The sequence below is a fragment of the Musa acuminata genome, chromosome BXJ3-1, assembly GCF_036884655.1.
Source record: "Musa acuminata AAA Group cultivar baxijiao chromosome BXJ3-1, Cavendish_Baxijiao_AAA, whole genome shotgun sequence".
NCBI classification, from domain to species: domain Eukaryota; kingdom Viridiplantae; phylum Streptophyta; class Magnoliopsida; order Zingiberales; family Musaceae; genus Musa; species Musa acuminata.
The window spans coordinates 37,410,898-37,424,211 of NC_088349.1; the positions used below are offsets into that span (position 1 = coordinate 37,410,898).

The 13,314-nt window shown below is 43.0% G+C and overlaps 1 pseudogene; it reads right to left on the reverse strand.

Annotated features, from left to right (window-relative positions):
• Window positions 1–6,408: 6,408 nt before the first annotated feature.
• LOC135628643 (uncharacterized) lies at window positions 6,409–9,843 on the reverse strand (annotated as a pseudogene).
• Window positions 9,844–13,314: the final 3,471 nt, after the last annotated feature.

Genomic DNA, 13,314 nt, shown 5'->3' on the forward strand with positions numbered 1-13,314 from the left:
CATATCTAATATGTGTATAAGCAATCACACCAGATGATCATGGACCACAACCTAATGTGATCAGGCCCGAGCCAATAGGCCTAATCACTTACATCAAGATCTATGTGTGCAACGATGCATCTCCATGCCCTGTGATCGTCCATCTCATCCTTGTCGGTTCCGTCGACATCTTGATATATCTCCATGCATTGCGATCATTCGTCTCGTGGGTCCCGCTATCGCATCCACGCTCCCGCTATGCCTCCTTGTATGATTACATCTTAATCATAAACACGCAAGCTCGACAATAAATGAGAAATATAATGGAGGCTCATAGACTTCAATAATAATAATCATAAGTACACACATCATACGGTCCATGATCATCTGTCCACACATCATACATCACATGTATAAATCATCATCATATAGGACTACTAGATAATAATAAAAATAATAATTAATTAAACCATTTAATTAATTAATATTTTCTGAAATAAGGGATATGTAGAGAATTTTAGAATTTTGAGGGGTATTTTCATAATTTAGACAAAGGACAGAAACTGGAATTTCTTAAATTCCCAAGGGCAAAACTATCTTTGGCCCAAGACTGCCCCAATCCCTCTCTTCTCCTTGCTTGGTGCGGGCGCCGCCACCCTTGCCGGCGGTAGCCCTCTACGGCGGGGAGCGGGGGCGCTACCCCTGCCTACGAGCGGTGTGCTCGCTAGCGGCTCTGCTCGCTAGCGGCTCTGCTCGCGAGCAGGGGCCTCTACCCACGGGGGCTGCTCCCGCAGCCGCCGCCCGTGTAGGCAGTTGCTCCATGAGCGAGCACCGCTGCGAGCGTTGTGCCCGCAGGCAGCGCCTGCGGGTGCCACCGTTTGCGTGCCATAGGCGGCTCTGCCTACGGGTGGCCGACAGTTGATGGTTGCAACCGCGTGCATCAACAATTGCTACGTAGGTGGCCGAGCGCCGCCCTTGCGGCCACCGCTGTAGGCGGCCTGCCTACACGAAGATGGCAGCAAGCAGGTAGCCATCTTCGAGCGTAACAAGGGCAGCAATAGTTGCTGGCCTTCCTCGCCTAATGCGTTAACAATTTTGACATCAAAAGCATTACACAAACATTCAAAACCAATTTTCGCACGAACAACTTGGCTCTGATACCATTGTTGGAAAATCTTAGGACGACATCACATACGCAGCAGAAGAACAAAAACAAAATCCCCTATTCTCAAAGAGATGTTCGTTGTCATGCGAAGATTGAAAAATCCACGAAACTTAAAACTGCGTATATAGTAGATTGTGTTACCTAGAGAGATCGTATACCTCTGAATCATTGCAGATCTCTAGGAGAGGGTGAAGGAAGTCAAGCGTCATCCTCTCTAGCGGTGATCCACACAATAGGGCTGCGACTAGGCTCCTCAAAACTCCAGGCTTGCTTTGAGGTGGAGTGGGGGAGGAGAATATGAGAGGCAAGCAAAGACTCTAGCCTATGAATAACTGAATCCCTCCTATTTATAGAGGTCCCCTATCAAACCCTAATGGATCCTCCCATATTGGGTATTGGATCTGCATCCAATTATTCAAGCCTCTTAGATTAGTGGATCTCTATCCAATAATCTCTTATGGGCTCTTATTGAATCTCATCCATAGGATCCAATAATTCAGGGGCTTATTAGATATCCAATAAGTCAGGGGCTCTAGCGGATATCTCATATCCGAACCTCTACTCATCGTAATACCTACCATATGTGTGTGACCCTCTAGGCCCAATATTGAGCTGGCCATGAGCTATACCTATCAGAACTTCTTATCACTCATTGAATTATTATCTCCATAATAATTCACTCGACTCATCGACTACGAACCTACTAAGCCACTACATCGTAGTCCCTAGACGATACATGTGAATCCAATCCATTAGACTTGTCTGTCCTCAGTTACCGTATAACTATAGTCTCTCATCCATCTGAATATCCCAGAGACCATATACCGGGTATGATTTTGTCAAACCCATACAGTTTCTACTCGAGTCTCGTTCTAATCAGATTCTCCCGGAGAACTCTTTTTCTCTCAATCCGAATGACCCTGGCCAGGGATTTGCCTGAGCAAGAACACATGGGATATTCCTTTCATGACGCTGAGAGTGGGTGATCTTCTATCGACACTCACTAACCCTCGTAAGGTCGATTGTCACTCCCAATGACCGGTTGTACTAGATCTGAGACATCCAAACCTATAAGTCTGGTATTTAAGAATGGAGCACTCATACAGGACATCTTGGTGTTTTAAGTCCAAAGACTAGATACACCATTAGGACTACAAAATCGTTGTCTAACAATAAGGCATTATCAACCATCCAGCATTCCGTAAGCGGATCAATCAATGAACTAATTTTCCAATGAGCACCTATACTGTATCCCTAGTGTCCCCACATGAGCAGCTATAAGTCTAGCTACATCTATCATATGGACGGCTATATAGTACACTAATATATCTAGTTATCTCGATGTCTCTCTCGAATAACCTATAACCGAGATTATTTAGGATCTATGTTTAAAGGTGAATTGATCTCATTATCGTGATCTCATCACGATCCGATTCCCATTTCATAGATCCAAGGACATCACAATATATACATACATATATGCAATAATCAATATAAAATGATAAATGCTAAAAATATAATAATCAAAAAAATTTCTTGTCAAGTCACATGTGTCATCACTGACGTGATTGGCTTACTAGGCACCTATGACTAGCACATGCATCACACAAGACTGACCTAGCCCAGGCCCATGGACTAGTCATGTGCGTCGCATGTGACCGCCCATGATGGTTGGGCTGGGCTAGCCTACGGGCCAAGGCCTGACCTTTGGGTTGTGTTAGGCTTACGGGCTGCTAGTGGGTTGTGGCCTAACCTATGGGTTGGGCCTGTGAGCAATTTCAATCCAATTCATATCAAATTTCATACAACAACGTATATTCACTAACAACTATATAAACAAAAAATATATAATAACCCATTAAAAGAAAAATTGTAAGATAAGTTTTAATACAAGGAAATAACCTTCTAAATTCAAATAAAAATTAAATTTTTAACACATGTATAATTTTAAAATATTCTAGTCAAATAAATTTTAAATAATTCAGAATAGTACATTTTAATTTGAATTTTCAGATCAAAGAATATCAAAAATTTTAAATAATATATTTTAATTTAACAAAAATCTTAATCCAAATAAGATTAAAGGCAAGTTGTAATGCCAAGAAATATCATATATTTAATACATGAAATATGTAAAATTTTAAATTATTTAAATCTAAAATTAAATAAACTAAAGAACATTATAAAAACTTCAGTTAATAGACTTTAATGCAATAATAAAAATTTTGATATTTAAAGAATTGATAAATATTTTTTAAACTATAAAACATTCAACATTTAAAGAATCAAAATAAAAACTAAAACTTTTATTTTCAAGAAAGGTACAAAAACCTACCTCTCGTCAATAGGGTGTAATTCCTCGTTCCTACCGTTGCTAGGTTTGGCTAAGTGAGAAATAAAAGAGAGAAATCCCTCCCCTTAAATAGGAGGAGGTGAGTCTTCATTAAAGAAAATTTATTTTATTTTCATATTTATTTAATATAAATTATTTCTATTTAATATACTAATATGATATCACCCTAATTGGAATATTTAATAGTTATTTCGTAATTCATATTAACAAATAAGGAAATAGATTAATATTTCCTAAATTACAATGGCAAGCAAGGAAAAAAATTAATTACTAACTTAATTATTTGATTTGATTACATTTCTCCCATCCTATAAAAAATTTGGTTCCCAAATTTAGCTCACCTTAATAGAATAGATGAAGATACTGCTCTCGCATATCTTCTTCTCTTTCCCTCGTTGCCTCTTGGTCTGGGTGTTGCCAACAAATATTTACCAAAGGTATAATTTTATTCCTTAGAATATATTCTTTCCTTTCCAAGATCTGGGTTGGTCGTTCTCCAAAAGTAGCATCATCTCTTAGTTGTAGAGGTTGGTAAGATATGACATGTGATGGATCCCTGATATATCTTCGAAGTATACACACATGAAATACATCATGGATACTAGCCAAAGCTGGGGGCAATGCCAATCTATACGCCACAGACCCGATCTTTTATAAGATCTCAAATAGGCCAATGAATCTTGGGGCTAACTTCCCCCTTTGACCAAACCTCATAACTCCCTTGGTTGGCGACACTTTTAAGAAGACGTGCTCACCAACTTCGAACTCTAGATCTCTTCGCCTTCGATCTGTATAACTTTTCTGATGACTTTGAGCTGTTAATAATCTTTGACGTATAATTCGAACATTATCAGTATCTTTTTGAATTAATTGAGGTCCTAAAAGCTTCCGTTCTCCTATCTCATCCCAATATATAGGTGATCTACACTTTCTTCCATAAAGGGCTTCAAATGGAGCCATATGTATACTAGAATGGTAACTATTATTATAAAAAATCTCAATTAGCTATAAGTGCATATCCTAACTCCCACCAAAATCCAAAGTACATGCTCTTAAGAGATCTTCAAGAGTTTGTATTCTCCTTTTAAATTAGCCATCAGTTTGGGGGTGAAAAGTTGTATTAAACTTTTGTTGGGAAATCATGGGGGCGACATCACATGCGCAGCGGAAGAACAAGAAAACAAAATCCCCGATTCCCAAAAAGATGTTCGTCGTAGTGCGAAGATTGGTGCGCAAAAATCCGCGAAACATGAAACTGCATATGGAGTAGATTGTGTTACCTAGGGAGATCGTATATCCCTGTTACCTTGCAGATCCTTAGGAGAGGGTAAAGGAGGTCAAGCGTCCTCCTCTCTAGCGGTGATCCACACAGCAGGGTTGCGACGACGTTCCTCAAGACTCCAGGCCTGTTCTGAGGTGAAGAGGAAGAGGAGAATATGAAAGACAAGCAAAAACTCTAGCCTATGAGGCTCTGAATCCCTCCTATTTATAGAGGTCCCCTATCAAACCCTAATGGATCCTCCCCTAGTGGGTATTGGATTTGCATCCAATAAGACAAGGGCTCCGTCGGATATCTCATATCCGAACCTCTACTCATCGCAATACCTACCATATGTGTGTGACCCTCTAGGCCCAATATCGAGCTGGTCGTGAGTCATACCCGTCAGAACTCCTTCTAACTCAGTGAATTATTATCTCTGTAATAATTCACTTGACTCATCGACTACGGAAGTACTAGGCCACTACGCCGTAGTCCCCAGACGATACAGGGGAATCCAATCCATTGGACCTGTCTGTCCTCAGTTACCGTGTACCTATAATCCCTCATCCATCTAATATCCCAGAGACCGTATATCGAGCATGGTGTTGTCAGACCCATACGGTTTCTACTCGAGTCTCGCTCTAATCGGATTCTCCCGGAGAACTCTTTCTCTCTCAACCCGAATGACCCTGGCCAGGGATTTGTCTGAGCAAGAACACATGGGATATTCCTCTCATGATGCCGAGAGTGGATGATCCTCTATCGATACTCAATAGCCCTCGTAAGGTCGACTACCACTCCCAATGACCAGCTGTACTAGATCTGGGACAGCCAAACCTATAAGTCTGGTATCAAAGAGTGGAGCACTCATACAGGACATCCTTGGTGTCTCAAGTCTAAGGACCAGATACACCACTAGGACTACGGAATCGCTGTCTGACAATAAGGCATCATCAACCATCCAGCATTCCGTAAGCGGATCAATCAGTGAACTCATTCTCCAATGAGCACTTGTATTGTATCCCTAGTGTCCCTACACGAGCAGCTATGAGACCAGTTGCATCCATCATATGGACGGGTATACAGCACACCAATCTATCCGGTTATCACGATGTCCCTCTCGAGTAACCTATGACCGGGATTATTTAGGATATGTGTTTAAAGGTGAATCGATCTCATTATCGTGATCTCATCACGATCCGATTCCCATTGCACAAATCCAAGGACATCACAATATATGTATGCATTTATGCAATAGTTATAAAGTGATATACGCCAAAATATAATAAGCAAAAAGATTCTATATCAAGTCACACGTGCCATCACTCACGTGATTGGCTTGCTGGGCACCTATGACTAGCAATCTCCCACTTGACCTAAAGCCAATCACCTATGTGTCTGATCCCCATCAGACCCTTGTGACGCTCAAAGACAAAATGAGACAACGGCTTTGTCAGTGGATCTGCAATGTTTTCTTCGGATGGAACTCTTTCCACTGCTACATATCTTCGGGTTACGATCTCTCTGATAAGTTGGAACCTCCTCAGAACACTTCTGATGAGACCCGGGTTCCCTTATTTTAGTAATCGCCCCGTTATTATCGCAATATAAGGAGATCGGCTCCTCGCTACCCGGCACGACTCCCAAATCTATGATGAACTTCTTCACCCAGATTCCCTCCTTTGCTACATCTAATGCAGCAATGTACTCCGCCTCTGTGGTCGAGTCAACAGTGGTATCTTGCTTGGAACTCTTCCAGCACACTGCTCCTCCATTCAAGGTGTACACATACCCTGAATTCGACTTCCTATCATCGACATCAGACTGAAAACTTGAGTCAGTGTAGCATTCAACCTTAAGGCTATTACCTCAATATACTAGCAAAGGATCCTTAGTCCTTCTCAAGTACATAAGGATACACTTTACTGCTTTCCAGTGCTCCAAGCCTGGATCCGCCTGATACCTGCTCGTGACACTCAGAGCATGCGCTATATCAGGCCTAGTACATAGCATGGCATACATGATAGACCATATTGCTGAGGCATAAGGTATCATATCCATGTTCGCCCTTTCTTAGAATTTTCAATGCCAAACATTTTGACAATGGTTTCTATGTACCTGGACTGGGACAAGCCAAGCATCCTCTTGGATCTATCTCTATAGATTCTAATCCCCAAGATATAGGATGCTTCCCCTAAGTCCTTTATGGAGAAGTGTCTAGATAACCAAGTCTTTACTGTGGATAGCATTCCTACGTCATTCCCAATGATGATGATGTCATTCGCATATAACACCAAAAAGGTGATAGCACTCCCACTTACCTTTCTGTATACACAAGGCTCATCTTCGTTCTTAACGAAGTCATAAGATCGGATTGCCTCATCAAATCTTATGTTCCAACTTCGGGAAGCTTGCTTTAGTCCATAAATGGATCTAAGCAACCTACACACCTTATTTGGGCAGTTCTTGGATACGAATCCCTCAGGTTGCATCATATACACCTCCTCCTCGAGGTTCTCATTGAGGAATGCAATTTTCACATCCATCTGCCAGATCTCATAATTATAGTGTGCTGTAATAGCCAATAGAATTCTGATGGATTTTAGCATTGCTACGGGTGAGAAGGTTTCGTCGTAGTCAATACCTTGCCTTTGACGATACCCCTTAGCCACTAGTCTTGCTTTATAGGTCTTTACCTTTCCATCTACTCTGATCATTTTCTTAAAGATCCACTTGCAACCGTTGGGTACAATACCTTCGGGCGCATCAACTAGGTTCCAAACCTTATTAGAGTACATAGAATCCATCTCAGAATTCATGGCTTCTTGCCACTTCCCGGAGTCTATACTCATAATAGCCTCCTCGTAGGTCCGAGGATCAATATCCTCAACATCCTTTCCTCTAATATGTCCCACATATCTCTCAGGAGGATGTGATACTCTATCAGACCTGCGTAAAGTTGAAAATTGTGTATTAGGTACCTGAACAGACTCGGGCTGTAGAGTGGTGCTTGAGCTTGGTTCTCCAACCTCGCTCAACTCTATCATTCTCCCACTGTCTCCGCCAAGAATCTGTTCCTTCTCAAGGAACACTGCTCTCTTAGCTACAAAGACCTTTTGGTCCTTGAGATAATAGAAATAATACCCACAAGTTTCCTTGGGGTATCCCACAAATTTGCATCGCTTTGTCCTTAATTCTAACTTATCGGGGTTGTGTCTTTTAACGTGGGCAGGGCAGCCCCAAATCTTAACAACCTTAAGATCAAGCTTCTTCCCTTTCCATATCTCATATGGTGTAGACACTACCGACTTAGTTGGAACTCTGTTCAGAAGGTAAGCTGCGATTTCTAGGGCATATCCCCAGAATGAGATGGGTAGGTCAGCGAAACTCATCATGGACCGTACCATATCTAATAACGTACAATTTCTCCTTTCAAAGACACAATTCAGCTGAGGTGTATAAGGAGGTGTCAATTGGGATAATATCCCATGGTCCTTGAGGAACTGAGTAAACTCTGTACTTAAGTACTCACCTCCTCGATCTGATCGAAGAGTTTTGATACTCTTTCCAGTTTGGTTCTCCACCTCATTCCTATACTCTCTGAATTTCTCAAAAGCCTCGGACTTGTACTTCATTAAGTACACATATCCATACCTTGAGAAATCATCAGTAAATGTAATGAAGTAGGAGTAACCTCCAATGGCATGAGTTGACATGGGTCCACATACATCACTATGTATGAGTTCCAACAACTCAGTGGCTCTCTCTCCAGTTCCACTAAATGGAGAGTTGGTCAATTTTCCACGAATGCAAGGTTCACAAGTTGCATATGACATGTAGTCGAATGGATCTAGATATCCATCATTTAGTAACTTTTGAATCCTTCTTTCATGGATGTGACCTAGCCTACAATGCCACAGGTATGCACTGTTTACCTCATCTCGTTTCCTCTTAGACACATTTACATTCATGATATGTGGAGTAGTGTCTAACATAAATAAACTATTATGCAATGTTCCTTTCGTGATGATCTTATCATCTAATAATATCGAACAACCATTGTTCTCAAAAATAAATTTATATCCACTAACTGTTAAACATGAAATGGAGATAATGTTTTTGATAATAAAAGGAACAAAATAACATGCATCTAATGCAATAAAAGCTCCACTAGGCAGATGTCGGGCGACCTCGCCAACAGCTACTACAGTAACTTTTGCTCCATTACCCATCTTGAGATCCATCTCGCCTCTCTCTAGTCTCCTAGGCCTTGCCAGAACCTGCAACGAATTGCATATATGATAAGCACTACCGGTATCCAATACCCATGTGTTATCATAAGAGTCTGACAAATGGAGACTGATCATGAATGTACCTGAAGCTTCATCAAGCTTTTGTTTCGCTCTTTCTGCAAGGTACTCTTTGCAGTTCTCTTCCAGTGCCCATTTTTACCACAGTGGAAGCATTGGCCTTTGTCCTTTACTGGGTCTTTCTAAGCAACTTTTGTTTTACCTGGTCTGCCCTTGCCCTTTCCCTTCTTAAGGGACCTTTCTGCTTTCCTTTTCTTTCTGGTCTCACCAGTGTAGAGAACTGGCTTCTCTTTCTTAATAGTACTCTCTGCCTCCCTCAACATATTAAGGAGCTCTGGGAGAGTCACCTCAAGCTTGTCATATTAAAATTCATTATGAATTGTGAAAAGGAATCTGGTAGGGACTGAAGCACAATGTCCACACACAAGTTATCCTCTAGGACCATTCCTAGACCTGTGAGTTTCTCTATCCACTCAATCATCTTTAAGACATGGTTCTGAACCGGTGTCCCCTTAGTTATCCTAGCGCGGAAAAGGCTCTTGGATATCTCATATCGTTGAGTCCTTCCCTGTTCCTCAAACAATTTGCGAACATGTAGGAGAATGGATCTGGCATCCATCTTTTTATGTTGTCTCTGTAACTCAGGAGTCATAGAGCCCAACATATAGCACTGAGCAAGAGTGGAGTCATCAATGTACTTCACGTAGCGAGCGATCTCATCCTCGTTTGCCCCTTCTTCGGGCGTAGGTATCACTGTATCAAGGACATACACGATTTTCTCCGTTGTGAGAACAATTCTCAAGTTACGGAGCCAATCCGTATAATTTGGACCAGTGAGGCGGTTGACATCAAGTATGCCACGTAAGGGATTTGAAAACGATATTTTCTGAAAATAAAGATGCAGCAGAAATGAATAACATGCAGATTTTGCAAGAAATAAACTATCAAGATATAGACTTCTATCTTAATATGCTCCCACTATTTTACTAACGAGTCACGCGACACCCTCAGCACGTGAAATGAAAGTCTCCGGCAGACTTCTAGTGGGGATCAGGATCCAATCAGCGTCTTAGTGTAACCTCGAGGGACTCGACCAATCACACTAAGCCTAAAAGGTAGGCAACTCTTACCAATCACAACTACTTGTGATTCCCGTCCTGTTCGGCCTCCGAATCACCATGGCCTCGAGGGACTCGACCAACCATGATGCTCGGTTAAGTAAACACCTTCGTTACAAGATGAGTCTGATTTGATGATATACCCTCGAGGGATTCGACCAAGTATACCATGCCCTCAGGTCACCGGTGACATCTCTATGTCGTAAGCAAGATAGCGAATCGCGATATAGGTGAGTCTCGAGGGACTCGACCAACTAAACATACACCGGGAATCGGTTCCTACTTATAACGATAGAAGGTCACGTGGGTCAATCTAATTGCCTCACGTTTACCGACTTAATATTATCGAGAGATGTTTCTAAGATTTGGTCTCCTAATATGACATGTCACACATATACATATTTAATATATACCTACATCGCATGCAAATATATATACATATCTAGTATGTGTATAAGCAATCACACCAGATGATCATGGACCACAACCTAATGTGATTAGGCCCGAGCCAGTAGGCTTAATCACTCACATCAAGATCTATGTGTGCAACGGTGCATCTCCATGCCCTGTGATCGTCCATCTCATCCTCGTCGGTTCCGTTGACATTTTGATGCATCTTCATGCATCGCGATCGTCCGTCTCGTGGGTCCCGCTATCGCATCCACGCTCCCGCTACGCCTCCTCATGTGATTACAACTTAATCATAGGCACGCAGGCCCGATAATAAACGAGAAATATAATGGAGGCTCGCAGACCTCAATAATAATAATCACAAGTACACACATCACACGGTCCATGATCATCCGTCCACACATCATACATCACATGTATAAATAATCATCATTATGTAGGACTACTAGATAATAATAAAAATAATAATCAACTAAACCTTTTAATTAATTAATATTTTCTGAAATCAGGGACATGTAGGGAATTTCTGAACGTAAGGGGTATTTTCGTAATTTGGATAAAAGACAGAAACTGGAATTTCTCAAATTCCGAGGGGCAAAACTATCTTTTGCCCAGAAAACCCTAATGCCCTTTCCCCCTTTCGCTGCTGCCGCCGCTGCCACCCTGCCGGCGGCGGCCTGTGCGGCGGGGCGAAGGCATTGCCCTCGCTTGCAGGCGGCACGCACGCTGGCGGTGCTGCCGCTGCAGGTGGGCTCCCCCGTGGGCGCCGTCGCCTCCACGGGCGGTGCTGTCCCGCCGGGTGACCGCCCATGTGGGGGGGGTTTCGCCCGCGGGAGCTGCGGCGGTAGGCGTCGCTACCCTGCGGCGGCAGACGCTGCTGCCCTGCGGCGCCTCTGCCCGTGTGCTGCCAGCCCCGCCGGCAGCAAGCCTGCTGCAAGCAAGCCGCCGGCCAGCTGCTGCAGACGCAGCCCCTGTGCTGCCCGCCTTTGGCTGCGCTTCACGCACGCAGATCGAGGGCAACAACTGTTGCTGCCCTTTCTCGCTTTTGCGTCAACGATTTTGACGTCAATATTCTTCCTAAACACAACACACGCAGTTCAAAACCAATCATTCGCACGAACAACCTGGCTTTGATACCACTGTTGGGAAATCCTGGGGGCGACATCACATGCGCAGCGGAAGAACAAGAAAACAAAATCCCCGATTCCCAAAAAGATGTTCGTCGTCGTGTGAAGATTGGTGCGCAAAAATCCGCGAAACATGAAACTGCGTATAGAGTAGATTGTGTTACCTAGGGAGATCGTATATCCCTGTTTCCTTGCAGATCCTTAGGAGAGGGTAAAGGAGGTCAAGCGTCCTCCTCTCTAGCGGTGATCCACACAGCAGGGTTGCGACGACGCTCCTCAAGACTCCAGGCCTGTTCTGAGGTGGAGAGGAAGAGGAGAATAGGAAAGGCAAGCAAAAACTCTAGCCTATGAGGCTCTGAATCCCTCCTATTTATAGAGGTCCCTTGTCAAACCCTAATGGGTCCTCCCCTAGTGGGTATTGGATCTACATCCAATAAGACAAGGGCTCCGTCGGATATCTCATATCCGAACCTGTACTCATCGCAATACCTACCATATGTGTGTGACCCTCTAGGCCCAATATCGAGCTGGCCGTGAGTCATACCCGTCAGAACTCCTTCTAACTCAGTGAATTATTAACTCTGTAATAATTCACTTGACTCATCGACTACGGAAGTACTAGGCCACTACGCCGTAGTCCCCAAACGATACAGGGGAATCCAATCCATTGGACCTGTTTGTCCTCAGTTACCGTGTACCTATAATCCCTCATCCATCTAATATCCCAGAGACCGTATATCGAGTATGGTGTTGTCAGACCCATACGGTTTCTACTCGAGTCTCGCTCTAATCGGATTCTGCCGGAGAACTCTTTCTCTCTCAACCCGAATGACCCTGGCCAGGGATTTGTCTGAGCAAGAACACATGGGATATTCCTCTCATGACGCCGAGAGTGGATGATCCTCTATCGACACTCAATAGCTCTCGTAAGGTCGACTACCACTCCCAAAGACCAGCTGTACTAGATCTGGGACAACCAAACCTATAAGTCTGGTATCGAAGAGTGGAGCACTCATATAGGACATCCTTGGTGTCTCAAGTCTAAGGACCAGATACACCACTAGGACTACGGAATCGCTGTCTGACATTAAGGCATCATCAACCATCCAGCATTCCGTAAGCGGATCAATCAGTGAACTCATTCTCTAATGAGCACCTGTATTGTATCCCTAGTGTCCCTTCACGAGCAGCTATGAGACCAGCTGCATCCATCATATGGACGGGTATATAGCACACCAGTCTATCCGGTTATCACGATGTCCCTCTCGAGTAACCTATGACCGGGATTATTTAGGATATGTGTTTAAAGGTGAATCGATCTCATTATCGTGATCTCATCACGATCCGATTCCCATTGCACAAATCTAAGGACATCACAATATATGTATGCATTTATGCAATAGTTATAAAGTGATATACGTCAAAATATAATAAGCAAAAAGATTCTGTATCAAGTCACACGTGCCATCACTCACGTGATTGGCTTGCTGGGCACCTATGACTAGCAACTTTAACTATATGCCCAAAGATTTTTGTAAACTTCCCCAAAACTTAGAGGTGAACCTTAGATCTCTATCTGAGATAATGCTA